The following is an 11,996-nucleotide window of genomic DNA, read 5'->3' on the forward strand; positions in this document are numbered from 1 at the left end:
ATGGTCTTAACCTGGGCTGAAGGGTTGCAAAAGCATAACTCATCCTGTTCCTTTTCCATTGGTAAGATATATTATATATAATTTTGATTTCCTTCTAATGGTAATGTTGTGTAGATCCAATGGAATCCTAAGCTCACTCCCTAGCCCAGGCAACAATACGATTTGAACCCACACCATTAGCTTGAGAGACAGATGTTATAACCACTCAACCATCTAGCATCTTATTGCAGTTCAGCGAGAGATATGTTTTACAATTTATGATTCAATCACCAGCTACAGTGGATAAATACAAAGCCATGTAAGGAGGAGGTTAAATCAAGGAGCCTGTGTAGGGGTAGCTTTACCTGATCATAATGGGGAAGTTGCAAGATTTAAGCATTTCATTTGGACAATAAAATCAAATCAAATCAAATGAGGCGAGCTAGACTTCATTACATCTATGCAGCCCCAGAGATATAAGATTTTGTGTTCAAATCAAATCAAATCGATGAAATAAAAATTACACAAACATCATCACACATAATCATGAGCATTTCTACAAAAATTTGTGAATTAAACTAAAAAGCTAGGTACAAAGATCAGACCCAGTAAAAATTTAATTAATTATGCTTTCTGCAGCTATAGAAGTATTAATTGTTTTTTAGCAACATGAGGATTTAACCTAAGATATTCATTATGCTTTTCTTCTTAATGAACATAATTGGCCCCTCAATTCTAAATTTGAATTCTTTTTTTTTTTCTTAAATCCTTCAAATTTAACTTTATAAAACTGTCTAAAAGCTCTGGGCGGCAGTGGCGTAACGAAGGGCCCTGCCGACCCCACTGGAGCGGGGGGCTTCATCTTAGGGGGGCACCAAATCGTTGTTTGAATGTTGAATGTGGGACAATTTAGAAAAACTGCGCGTTTTGCTCTAGAAACACACTTTTAAAAGAGAGTTTACTGGCGAATCCTCTAAAATCATCTAATTTGTTCAACTTTAGGGAGGGGAGCCAAAAGGGGAGGGGGCACCAACAGGGGGTGTCTTTTCAGCAGGGTGCCAACAGGCAACGTTGCGCCACTTCTTGCCGGACATCCAGTGCGGATGGAGTTGGTATAACTCTCTCTAGAAGGAACAGTGCAAATTCTTAAATTTAGTACCACTCTTACTAGATCTACTATTTGAAACCAAACACTCCCATCACCTGTGGATGTGGGAAAACAAGTGATCTTGACCACCTTCTCACCTGTAAGCTAGGGGGCTACGTGATAATGACCCACAACAACATCAGAGACACATTGGCAAATCTCCTTCGTGAGGTATGTCATGATGTGAAAGTCGAACCCCAGCTACAGAAGGTAAATGAGGGTGACTGCCTCAACCCCAAGACTATAACAGGTGACCAAGCTCAGCTTGACGTATCTGCTAGAGGAGTTTGGACTCCATTTGATAAGACCTTTCTTGACATAAGGGTTTCACACCCCAATTGCTTATCAAACAGGACCAAAACTCTTCAAGAAGTATACGAAGAGAACGAGAAGGAGAAGAAGGATGAGTACTTGGAGAGAGTGTTGAACGTAGAGAAGGCCACTCCCAGTGACATAAATTTAAAAAGGGACTAGGAATCCAGTCTGGAAAGAAAAAACGGCTACCATATATTTTTAAAACGACTACCATAAATTTTTCGGCCGCTCCGCGGCCGGATAACGATTTCATTTTACTTTGCTAGTTATTTTACAGAGGTTTAGTTATTCATTAGTATAGTTATTAATTCATTAGTATAGTTATTCATAATTAGCAAAAGATTGTGAAAGAATTTCTTTCCGGGTCTCGAACTCGCGATCTGCTAATGTAGTACCGACGGAGTAACCAACTAAGCTACGATTCCATGTACGCTTTTGTAATATTTACATATAGGTCTTCGCGCGTTCCTGCAACTACCATACTACCATACTACCAAACAGTCCATACTACCATACTGGTAGTAGGAAAATCTTGGATCCTGACAGAAATATCTTGGATTATTTGGTAACGCGCAAATTAAGCGCAAGAACTAGGAATCTGCTGGGAATCTGGCATTTGCGCTCGATTCGAACATCTTCTCGGATAAATATAGAATTAAAGTACAGTGCGCGGCGTTACAGTGTGTAACAACCGAGAGCGACTATTTTAAAGTTGATTTAATAATTTTGTTGACAAAAATTAGTCGGCGTGGCTATGGAAATTAATATGGCTAGGAATTAGATTCTTAGATTCCTCACTTTATGTCACTGGGAGGCCACTTTCACCCCGGCTGTATTTCTTACAACTGGAGGCATGTCCAAAGAATGTAAGCGATTTGTAAATAGAGTAGCAGACCTCATCGCCAGGAAAAGGAAAGAGAGGTATTGCGATGTGGTAAGACATGTGAGGACAAGATTAAGATTCGCAATGTTAAAAACCACACTCATTGCTCTACGAGGGTACAGAGGGAAAAAAAGGACAGCAAATATGAGAAACCACTATCAGAAGTCTCTTATAACCTCATCCCTGCCCCTATGATGCAATGGAGTAGATGTGTATATATTTGATTTTTGATATTTCATATTATACAATATTGGTAGCAGTGGACAATTTCCGTTACCTCTGTATTGTGCTCTGCCAATTGCAACACTTGAATTACTTCATTGTATATATATACTATTGGAAACCAGATTTATACTCAATCTGCTCATTCTAAACATAGAAAAGACAATTATTTTGAGAAAACACAACAGTTTCTAGAATTACATTAGGGGTCTTCATCTACATCACGAACATATTGCGTTGTCTGTACAAACATGCTAATAAACAGATCTACACTCAAACTTCGAAATATTTCTAGAAAGGCCCTCACCAGGATAAACCAGCTTTAATGGATTAAAAATCACCCAGGGTAAAAGTCATCCCATGGCAAGTTATCGGCGAATTGCTGTTTCGATAACTTGATGTGACCGTATAAGAAAATTGATGTAATTTCTCGTTAGAATTAGGGTCTTAGCATGTGCTTCAGTCAAATATTGGCTTATGGAGTTGGGGTCAGAGAATAAGGGTAAGGGTTTCGAATAGTCCCTCACTCACAACTCAGGACCATGTATGATCTAAGAAAACGTGATAACCAAGTCTAGAGTGAACAATCATCATCCTATTCTGTACACCTAATATGTAAATATATATTACTGGGGATCATGATGTTGGCAACTTAAATGCTATCAATACGACTGAGGCCACGATTGGGTTCCAGTTGCATAAATAATAAAGTAAACAAACGTTTCTTCATATCAAAAGGTTGCCAGATCGAAAAGTGCGCTGATGCTTAATGGGCGGCGCTCAGCCAATAACTTTGCCATCCATATCTTCATTCGATAAGTGTTACGTTTATGAACACTGATGAAATCTCAATGTAACTCAATGCAATCTGCACCTACTACACTTTGTAATTTCAAATCAAATCAAATCAAATCAAAATCAAATCAAAATATAATGACACAAACATCATCACACATCATCAAAAATATATCTACTAAAGTTTTAAAAATATCTTAAATCTATTGGCCTAAACAACCAAGATAAAATGAATCTAATTTACATACTTTCCACTACTATATAAGTTAATAAAGCGTTTCTTGGCAACATGAGGATTACACACAAGATATTCATTGTGCTTCTCTTTATTAGTAGCATAATTTAATCCCTCAATCTTACCTAATACTTCGTCCGAAACATACCAAAAATGAATATCATTTACGGATCCGTTTAAAATAGTCTCTTTTTTGAAAGCTTCTAATCTTATTTTAAAACTTAACACAGTCCCACAATTCTTGACATCCGAGGGGAGTTTGTTCCAATAAGGTCTCACCCTCTCCGGAAGAAAAGAACTGTGGACTTTCTTCATTTTACTGCTACTTTTACTGCATCTACTGTTTGATACCACATTAAAACCAGATCTGCTCATACTGAACAAACCGGCTCCGTAATTGGCCAAACCACTTATCATTTTAAAAGATTCAATGAGGTCCCCACGTATTCGCCGCTCTGCCAGCGTTGTTAATTTGAGGATTTCCAGGCGACGACTGTATGGAAGAGTACCCACCTCGTCAATCAGACGGGTAAACCGCCTCTGGACGCTCTCCAGCTCCAAGATGATCCCCCAACTTTCATGAGCCGCAACTGGACTCCACAATTGAACACAATACTCTAAATGGGGTCTTATTAAAGCTTTGTAAATGGATATCATCACAGATTTTTCCCTGATAATCAGATTTCTAACAATCCAACATATCATTCTGTTGGCTTTAGATATTGAAGCCTTAATCTGTTCATTCCAAAGCAGAGAGTTATGGGTTATAACTCCCAAGTCTTTTTCCTGTACAGATTCTGCCAATGTAACTCCATTAAGAGAATAACTTGATCTTGGGTTATCGTTAACATCTAAATGCATTACTGAACACTTAGTAGGATTAAACTTTAAAAGCCATTTACTCTCCCACATCTCTAGTTCGTTCAGATCATTAGCTATAGTTTCATGCTCGGAGGCATTAGCTATAAGCTTAAGATCATCAGCAAATATTTTAACTTTACTTTTAATGTTATCTGGTAAATCATTAATAAATAACACAAATAGTAATGGTCCAAGGACTGATCCCTGGGGAACTCCTGACCATACAATCTTCCACTCTGAAGTTTCACCTTCTACACACACTCTCATAGTTCTATTTGAGATAAAATCTGTAATTACATCTAAAACTTTAGTATTCTTACTATAACTTCTAGGTAATGGGCCGAGTGGCTCATTAACAAACACAGAACTAAAGGCACTTGCAAGTACCTCTGCAGACTCCCCTGCACTAGTTGTCCTTGTACCGTCTTCCTTATCTAAACTTGGTACCGAAGCTTTAACCTTTCTCTTATTTCTCAAATAAGAATAAAATGATTTACAATTGATCTTTAAATTGGAAGTTATCTTCTTCTCATATCTTATCTTTGCTTTCACTTCCTCATTCTCATAAATGAGCTGTTTACTACTTGCATGACTAAGATTAACACTAGAAGGTTCAATATCAAATGCAGTCCATGCTTTATCTTTGTTCTTTCTCATGCGCTTCAATGAGGATGTGTCCCATGGCAGCTTCACAGGTCTGTTGTTTTTATAGACCGAATTAGTCGGTACTATCCCAGCAACAGTCGTAAGTTTGCCATGTAACTCATCCCACATAAGCTGAACATCATTAGAGCAACTAAAATCCCAGTTAATATTTTCAATACTAAACTTTAAAATATCATCATTAGTTATTTTACCCCATGATGGTTTCAGAATCTTCTCTTTACATTTAATTGAATCTACAGAAACACTTGACATACGTTGCATGCCACTTTTCGCGCGCGAAGGGATACGAAACATGTATCAAAGAAACACTTAGATCGACTACCACACTGACATGATCACTTTTGCCAATCTGATTAATGATATGAGAAAAACCAGCTAAAATAGTCGTATATTGTAAAAAATACCGGCCAGTGAATCGTTAAAACGGATGTTGGAGGACTTTGCCGCTTCGACGGAAAAAAGATTCATTTTGCATGTGTACAGTGTACTAGTGCAGCTGTTCACATAGCCATGTGTATACGCATACTGCGTGACGCGCTTGTTTCACAAATAGAATATACTTGTTATACCTCTTTGCCGCCTTCGGCGGTCGCGCACTACTGCAAGCGAGAGGACTCTGGTTAGAGCAAGTGCAGCTGCAGTATAAGCGTTTTCATATAACTAAATTTAAAGCACTCGCCGCGCGCGCTTACAATAATAACTCAGTACTTAATTGTAGCGCAGTGCACTACTGGGCCACTCTGAGCCGCGAAAGATCCGGATTGACACCGTCAATCAGTATGCAATAACTTTGCTTGAACCAGAGCCCTCTCCGCGTTTGCATTAGCGCGCGCCTGCTGAAGGCACATTACATGGTTATGCAAATCAATAAATTACCAAAACGCGTGCCAAGTTGGACTCGTCAACAAAGAAAACAACAATTTCAAGAAAACAACAATTTTATTTAGTATCAGTTAAAGCAGACAAAAACATATTTTATATATATAACTAGTGCAAACTTTAGACCATATATCTTAGGGGACTTGGAGTAGCAAGAGAGTGACCAGAAAGTATATGTATACTTTTACCAAAAATACGTCGAAATGAATCCAGGGTGATACAGGATCTGAGAGTGCAGACCATAAAGTTTACGCACCCACCCTTGCCTCCTGAATTCTTGGTTGGAAAGACAATTATGCAAAATTGGTCGTTTATACTCCAAGTCCCTTTGTTAATAGAAGTAGTATTATTTATGTCTGGAGTTAGCTTCATTCAATAATAACAATATCAATATAATCAATATTAATATCAATATCAGACTAAACTATCAAATAAATAAATTATCAAATATCGATTATTAATTCACTCTGATTAAAAAGTTATAAATTAGGATATCTAATATTTAAGAATTACAACTACAAGTTGTTAAAAACGCCCAAAATAGATCTGAGATATTTTCAGTCTGTAGTACAATAATGATAGCAATAGTTTAAATTATGTTATGTGCCGCTGCAATTAGATTAAATTACTGTAACTTAAAATTGTTTGGAGTCCAAGTCTCTTTTAAGTCAGCAGCCTGTGATTGTATTAATAGTGCTTTCGTTCTCAATTTTATCAAGTTAATGGAAGTTTCTAGACAATTGCTTGAAGTTAAAATTTTTTAATGAACAGTGTTCCAAAGCTTGGCTGCATTAAACAAAAAGGTATTTGATTTATTTAGAAGAATAACTGTTACACTCGTTGCACGGTTTGAAATGTTGATAGCCTCATAAAGGGAGTATGGGCAGTGGTACTTGATAATCTTAGAGAATTCTAAAATACAGTGATATTTGTACAAGTTTTGAGCCGTAAGAATTTTTAACCTATTAAAAATGGGTTTCGTATGCTCCTTTTCAAAATGTTTATGGCCTAGTATTTGCATGCCATATGGTCTAGTTCTTGCACATGTTAATTGTTTATCTAGATATGAGTCGAGATCACCAAAAAGGATTCTTATACAGTGCTTCTGTGTGATAAAAAGACTATCATTTGACCGTTCTTTGAGGACAACTCCCCAAACACTTATACCATAACTTAGATGTGATTCAAATAGAGCATTATATATTTTTAAATATAGTTCAGCAGGTATCGAGTGCCGAATTCTACAGATTGCACCAGTCATGGACCTCAGTTTTTTACGGATGTAGTGCATGTGAGCAGACCAGTTTAGCTTACTATCTATAACAACACCTAAAAATTTGGTATCCTTGACTTTAGTGATAACCTTACCATTGATGAATATTGATCTAGATTCATCTAGCAGGGTAGCAAATGGTCTAGTCCGTGCACAAGTGTCATCATATTCAGAGGCAGGTTTAAAATGGATGTAGCAGCATTTTGACATGTTGATATGAAGTAGATTACATTTCATATAAATCGAGACATGTTTAAGCACTAAGTTGGCTTTTTTGTATGTTGCTTCTCTAGACGGTCCTGATATGAAGATATTAGTGTCATCAGCATAAAGTACAAATTTCACTTCACTGTCTGAAAAACAGTTTACTATATCGTTCATATACAGTAGGAAGAGTAATGGCCCTAGAATTGACCCTTGAGGAACCCCGAATTCCACATCCATTGTTTCTGATGGTACATCGTTATACATCACATACTGCTTTCTGTTAGTCAAGTAGCTTTTTAGTAAAGTTAGTGCTGTGCCCCTAATACCATAGGAATTTAGCTTGCTTAGAAGAATATTGTGATCAAGGGTGTCAAAGGCTTTGCTCAAGTCAATGAATATGCCTAGGACATGTTTATTGCTAGCCAGGGACTTTGTAACAGAGTCTATAGATTTGTGTAGAGCATGGGCGGTAGAATGGCCTTTTCTAAATCCAAACTGCGAGTCTGTTAGTACACCTTTAGATGTGAAGAAATTATAGAGCCGTTTTTAAATGACCTTCTCGAAAAGGGTAATATTGATACAGGCCGATAATTTTCAATACATTCCTTATTGTCTTTCTTGTAAATACGAATAACTTTACCAGTTTTAAAAATATTTGGGAATGTTCCACGACGGTAAATATGTGGCGTATTGACATACGTTGCATGCCACTTTTCGCGCTGATATTTGGATACGAAACATGTATCAAGTGGCGTAGGCATAATGCACATATATTTTACGAATATTACCCGTTAGAGTATTACGTTAGGCCGGCGTAAAACCATAATTATATAGTTGAGTAAACGTATGAAATTGGAAATTGAAACTAAAACGCGCGGTTTAGGTTGCCGTGAAACATAAATTTAAAAAATGCTACTTTTAATGCCACCCTGATTTAAATTTGTTTTTTTAAAGCGTGCTGAAACCGCTGCTGCGCTTAAATTAAAAATCCGAAAAGGTAAAATTATTAAAATAAAACACTTTTTTTAATGTGTTTTTCACTCAAAATACTTTTTAATAAAAACATTAAATTTTCCCACATTATTTCATTGCGAAGCAATATGCAATAGTTTTGTAGCGCGATGCGTTACTGTGCCGCGCCGCGCACTCAATGAGGCTTCTCACAGCGAGATCGGCGAGATGCGCTACTGTGCCGCGCCGAGCTGCCATGAATTGACATCGTCAATTAAGCAATAGTTAGTTGTGATTTTCCATAAGCGAATGGGATAGGCTTCCGTTAGTATAGCACCATATTGTAGCGCGATGCGTTACTGTGCCACTCTAGATCGGCGAGATGCGCTACTGTGCCGCGCCGAGCTGAGATGAATTGACATCGTCAATTAAAGCACCATACCTTAAATTTTTGAGCAGCTGCCCCACTCGACAGTTATGTATGTACTACCTCCACTGTCCCATCTACGATGAGATGATGGGTGACCAACATCTGTCAGCACTTGAGTAGAAAGCAAGAATATGCTTGATTCACGATGTCAATCCTTCGCAGCTCGGTGAGGCACAGTGGTGCATCTCGCCGATCTACCGAAGATGTGGTTGCGAGAAGCATTATTTGATGCGCGCGCGACCCAGTAGTGCATCGCGCTACAAGAATATGCATGCATATGCAACCAGCGTTTTTGATTGCTCGATCACAGTGGCGTAGCGTAGCGTTTCACGTTGATGCATCCCTGTACCCCTCTTTTAGCTTCCTCTCCCTAAGGAAGTAATAATGTAAAATTGGAATTATTAGATGATTTGAGAGGATTCCAAGATAGTACCTTTGAAAGCTAAACCAAGGATACTTTTTAATTGTCCATGATCAATGATATTTACTAACCGTGTTGATGGTTTTAGATTTCGTATGTTGTAAGTATTTTAATGTGAAGCGTTTACTCCTCCCCCTCAGCAAGACAGTTAGACTAGATTGTAGATTAATGATAATAATTGTCAAATGACGTTATATATTATATAACAGTTATAAATGTTCAATGTTGTAGAGCGATTTCAAGGGCTCTTTCTAAATCGCTCGCCCAAACCGTAATAACAATTTCAACTTTTGCGCGTCTCCTAAATGCGCGTTAGTTATCTGTGATAATTTTAGCACCGGCGAACCACATGGTCTGGTATGGAAGCGTGTTAAGAGGCGTACTCGGATTTTAGCACGACAACTTACTTAACGGCCTATTTACTGCTCCAATTTTCCATGACTTCTAGAGATTATTTATTTATTATATTTCATTAAATTGTGATGGTATTAATTTAACTACGTATAATGGGCTCCTTTTAACTAGAGTATGGATATTCAGGTTCCGATATTATGGAATACCTCCCGGTTTGAGACTCACTCAGGGCATAGTTCAAACCCAAACTCTCAGTGTACAATGGTAGATTTATGACAGGAATTTATGTTATAACTATGGACTTCGAACTTTCAGGTTAATTTATGTCTAGAGTTTTAACTTCGAACTTTTAGATGAATTTATATCTGGAAGATAACCAATTAAAACAAGTGATTAAGGATTGTAAAATAATGCAAGACCAATCCAATCGTACATAAAATAAGTGTTCAATCTCATGGTAAAGTCCGTTACCCTAAATCAGTTGGGTAGCTGGGTGATCAATGGGAACTGGTGTGTATTATAACGGGCTGGCTGACTCTCTCTCTCTGGACGATGGGGATGATAATTAATCACTCTACACTCGACTGTCACGTGACTTTTTCAACCCGTTCTCTAGCTGGTCCTGAACGACTATTCGAAACCCTAACCCTTTAATCTGACCCCAACCCTAACCCTAACCCAATCCTTAACAAAAGCATATGCTGAAACTCTAACCCTAACGAGAAATTAGACTAACTTCCTTATACGGTCATATCACGTGATCGAGACAGTTTTTCGCCTATATCTCGTCAGGGGAGCATTTTAACCCTATGTCATGGGGGGTGATTCGGAATCAGCGTCCAAAAATACATCGATTGTAGTTGATTTCAACTGTCGGGGGCCCTTTTAGAACAATCTCGAAGATCGACTGTAGAGTGATTTAGTACGCTCGGGACGATGGACAGGTAGCTGCTATATCATGGCTACGTTCCTTCAATGCTGCCAACGAGGGCAGAATCCGTGGGAGGGGAATGTCCTAGAAAGGGACAAATTATTAGCAAATGACGGATTAATTAAAGACAATAATATACTAACTAGGATAAAATTAAACATGATAAAGTTAAATTAGAGTGAACTGTAGAATACGAAATATGTAAGAACTTATCAATAAATGCTCAAATGACTTACGAGGTAATAATGTAGGTGCTGCTAAGGTTAGGACAAGCAACCAGGTAGGATAGGCTCACCACAATATTACCTAGGAAGGTATAAACCTATTAGAATTTAATTACTAACCAATCGGGAATGACTTTAGTATTACGAACAATGTGAATCAATAAATGGGAAATAACATTGCAATGAACAACATCTGATTAATGGTTTAATAATTATAAAAGCTATACCTCGAGGAACAAACTTCCTAGCCTATCAGGAATTCAACAGAAGCGACGGGAACCAATTACAATGATCTGGCATGACGTTAGGAAAATCTGGTGAAAATAACGGATAAGTATTTTACCCGCATATTATGATACTTGCACAGAACTTGAACTCACGGATTTAATCTTAACCTAATTATGCATGATATTGATACGGTCTTAGGAACAAAATACTAATGTCAATGATTTAAAATAAAGGACTACAAACCTATTTATGAAACTAGTGACGTGGGAGAGAGCGCAGCATACTAACATCCCGGGCCGTGTAGAGAAAACCAATCATAGGAGAGGCGTTCGGGAAAAGGCTAAAGGCAGACGGCCGTGAGAATCTGTGTGTTCATCTTTTGTAGTCTAGGTGTTCTGTGGAAGAGGAGCTCCAGTGGAAGAGGCGGTCCACGCGTTGTCCAGGAGAGTTGCAAACAAGTTATTACAAACAGGTTATTGCAAACAAACACATTATTAATAATGAGGTCTGATCGTCATCTTCTTACAGCTTTTTCTCGAATAATTTTCAAGACTTGATGTCAACTTATTATCGGAGAAAAAGACGATTTATAAAGGAGCAACCTAACATTCTACCCACTCCTCATTTCTTAAGATGTCCACTACATGATGTTGCTCTACCAATTTGACTTATGTCCCTTAAGCGCTTTTAACTACCGTTCACCGAACCTTGACTGCGGCTTTGTTAACAAGGTTTGGCCGGTAGAGGGTCCGCAGTAGTCCCATTACCTTAGTATTGCTGTTCCACTACTAAAGAAACACATTATTAATACAAATCCCGGTTTTTAAAACTGGTTAAAATACCGTTCCACTAATTGATGAATTTGGAATTCAATAACTCCATTAATCCAATAATTTCGTTATAAATAATTCTAATAAAACTAAATGTCCTTTCTGACCAATGGCTGCAGTGCTCTGCAAATCTCTCCAATCAGATCTTAATCATATAAATGATCA

The 11,996-nt window shown here is 37.8% G+C and overlaps 1 long non-coding RNA gene across 1 annotated transcript; it reads right to left on the bottom strand.

The window, feature by feature from the left end:
• Positions 1 to 10,549: 10,549 nt before the first annotated feature.
• Positions 10,550 to 11,353, bottom strand: LOC134821261 (uncharacterized). Its single transcript, XR_010161001.1, has 4 exons — positions 11,245 to 11,353; positions 11,001 to 11,087; positions 10,786 to 10,855; positions 10,550 to 10,633 (listed from the first exon to the last, which is right to left on the bottom strand). It is a non-coding gene; the product is annotated as an uncharacterized LOC134821261 (long non-coding RNA).
• Positions 11,354 to 11,996: the final 643 nt, after the last annotated feature.

The sequence above is a fragment of the Bolinopsis microptera genome, chromosome 9 (genome assembly GCF_026151205.1).
Source record: "Bolinopsis microptera isolate Bmic1 chromosome 9, MBARI_Bmic_1.0, whole genome shotgun sequence".
NCBI classification, from domain to species: domain Eukaryota; kingdom Metazoa; phylum Ctenophora; class Tentaculata; order Lobata; family Bolinopsidae; genus Bolinopsis; species Bolinopsis microptera.